Source organism: Frankliniella occidentalis, unplaced genomic scaffold, assembly GCF_000697945.3.
Source record: "Frankliniella occidentalis isolate FOCC.00 unplaced genomic scaffold, Focc_3.1 Scaffold3, whole genome shotgun sequence".
Lineage (NCBI taxonomy): Eukaryota > Metazoa > Arthropoda > Insecta > Thysanoptera > Thripidae > Frankliniella > Frankliniella occidentalis.
In genome coordinates this window covers 3,692,420-3,694,840 of record NW_026267133.1, presented here as the reverse complement: position 1 = coordinate 3,694,840, position 2,421 = coordinate 3,692,420, and the positions used below count along the sequence as shown (strand labels likewise).

General features: G+C 42.0%; 1 long non-coding RNA gene across 1 annotated transcript; it reads left to right on the top strand.

Moving 5' to 3' along the window:
* The first annotated feature begins 319 nt into the window (after positions 1-319).
* On the top strand, positions 320-1,529 carry LOC113206230 (uncharacterized). Its single transcript, XR_003303421.2, has 4 exons — positions 320-505; positions 595-658; positions 734-807; positions 898-1,529. It is a non-coding gene; the product is annotated as an uncharacterized LOC113206230 (long non-coding RNA).
* Positions 1,530-2,421: the final 892 nt, after the last annotated feature.

The following is a 2,421-nucleotide window of genomic DNA, read 5'->3' as shown; positions in this document are numbered from 1 at the left end:
CCTCAGTTTGTTCCTCCCTGAATGACCCCCTGTAACGATCACTTTCGTTACTGGTTGGTTTTTCCTTCCATTTTTATTTTATCTGTCCGTAGTCTAAGGTGACCGTTGGTTTTTAAATTGAGGCGCCTAACGGTACAGTTTTAAGCTTCGCGCTTGTGCGCTCGAGTTCGAATTTCCCACCCTTCCCTCCTCGTGACGTTTTTCATACCTTTTGAATTTGGCGCGCTGAGCGGCCATGCCTGATTCTCATATTGGAGATTTGGCGCGAGAAGCGGCCATGACAGTTTGCCATACTGGCTCTTTTGGCGCGCGGCGCCACGGGAACGTTCTGGGAAGCAGTGAGAGCGGTGACAGTCAGTTTCCGGTCTGCGATTCCGTGGAGAGAACATGTAGTGGAGAGCAAGTGATTTTATCTGAGATCATCCGTGATATTATTTTATCTGGGACTTATCCGTCTTCAGTTTTGGAATCAGCAATGCTTTATTTTGGATTGGAGAGATGTTCGGTGAGTGCCAGTTAATTCTGAAGAGATTATACGTGAGATGTATATATGAGCGGCCCACCTAACCTCCTGTTTCCATGTGCTCCGCCCAGGTGTTGATCTGTTTGCTCCGAGTTCCTTTTTATTAGTGATTTGTTCACTTTCTTTTATTGCTTGGTGAGTCTCGGCATTTAACTAGGATGATGATATTATTTTGGAGAAAATATATTGATTGAGAATGATGGATTTTAGGAGCTCTGGTTTTGGACCCGATGTCACTGTGGCGTTCCTCATGGATCCCAGTGCTTGATTATAACACCTGATCGGTGAGTTGATATTTAATGCCTCAGAAGAATCATGATTTATTCCTGGTCTATGTCCGGTATACTGAGTGTCCTGTATGTCTCTTGTTTCAGGGTCCTTGGTTATGATATAACCTGTATTTGTTTATGGTGATGTTCGAGGTTATGCTCTCTACCTTGACATGTGTTCATGTTTTACTTCTGATTTTAACCTTATGGCTCTGCCTGCTATGATTCGTCTCGTCTCATGTGACGTTGTTTCTCTCAAGAGCCTTGAGGATTTTCTCGTTGTTTTGCGAGTTTAGAACCCTTTTGTTTGGTTCTGTGTTGTTGAGTCAACATGTTTAGTATTTGTTAATATTTAATCATTCTGAATGCTCTAGTTTTACTAGAACAACTATGCTTACTTCTGGTTCACATTTGAGCCGCGTTTTGAGTTGAGACTTTGAGAGATTGAGGGAGGAACTTGTTTGTTCTTGAGTTTGTTGTTGGCTGTGTTTAGAGCCTTGTTTATAGAGATTATATGGAGCGAGTTTTGCTCTAGTTAGAGGCTGGTCCTCTGGTTTTTAATTTAAGTATTTGTATGGCTTTTGGCCTCTGGTTTTGAAGTTGTGAACTTGTGGTTCATATTTTAGTTTTAGTGTTTGAACTTTGTGTTTTGAGGTTCTTCTGGAGTCAGTATTTGTATTCCTACATTGTGTGATATTGTTGCCATTGCATTATTAAAGCCACTTGTTATTGTTAAACCATTTAAGACCTACTAGTAGCCTTTTCCTTTGACGGTGACTTGTCACCTGGCGCCCATGTTTCTTTTGAGGACTTTTAAGTCAAAGCGTACCCTCCCAACCTACCACCTGGCTTGCCGGAGCGGTTAACAATAACTTAACTTTAGCTTTCTGGGCTTTACTTATTTTTGAGGTTACATTTTGGCGCCCAACGTGGGGCTAGTTTTGTAATTGTTTACAGTTCTTTTGTTTACTTTTGTAATCACTATTTAGAATTGTAATTCTCTATTATCTTAGGCACTTGTAATAATTAAGTGTTTATATTGTATACCTCTAGCTTTTGCTTTTGAGCTTGTATTTGAGTCTGCACCTTTGAGGTTATTGTTTCTTTTACTTTGATATTGTACTTGTTTGCTCTTATTTGCATTTATATTTGAGCTTAGTTATGCTTCTTGTGCCTTCCGCTTTTTAAACGTCTTGGACTGTGGCAGGTGCTGTGCTCCTTCTGTGATTGGCCAACTTGAGACACCTTTCCGCTTTGCTGATTTTCACCTTGGACTTGCGCTGCTTGCTGTTCCTGGTGTGTTGCGGTTAAAGGTAGGACACTCAACAGTATACCATTGAAAGGACTGACCATGGAAGTTGAGAGGCTTAAGAAGGACGAGCTGCTCTATGAGCTCAATGTAGGCAGGAACGCTGGTTTTCCGCTGTCTGTTAGTGTTGAGAGAATGCGTGAGGCGCTTCGCTCTGCTTTGAAGCGTGAGGCTAAGGGAGAGATTTTTAGAGAAGGCACCTTTGATTCTGAGGAGGAGTTGTTGATTTGTGGGCCGAAGCTTGCCGAGGCCCATGAGTATTTCAAGGACCCTGAGCACAACTCTTCTAAACGTTGTCAGACCTTGCTTTATCATCTCAA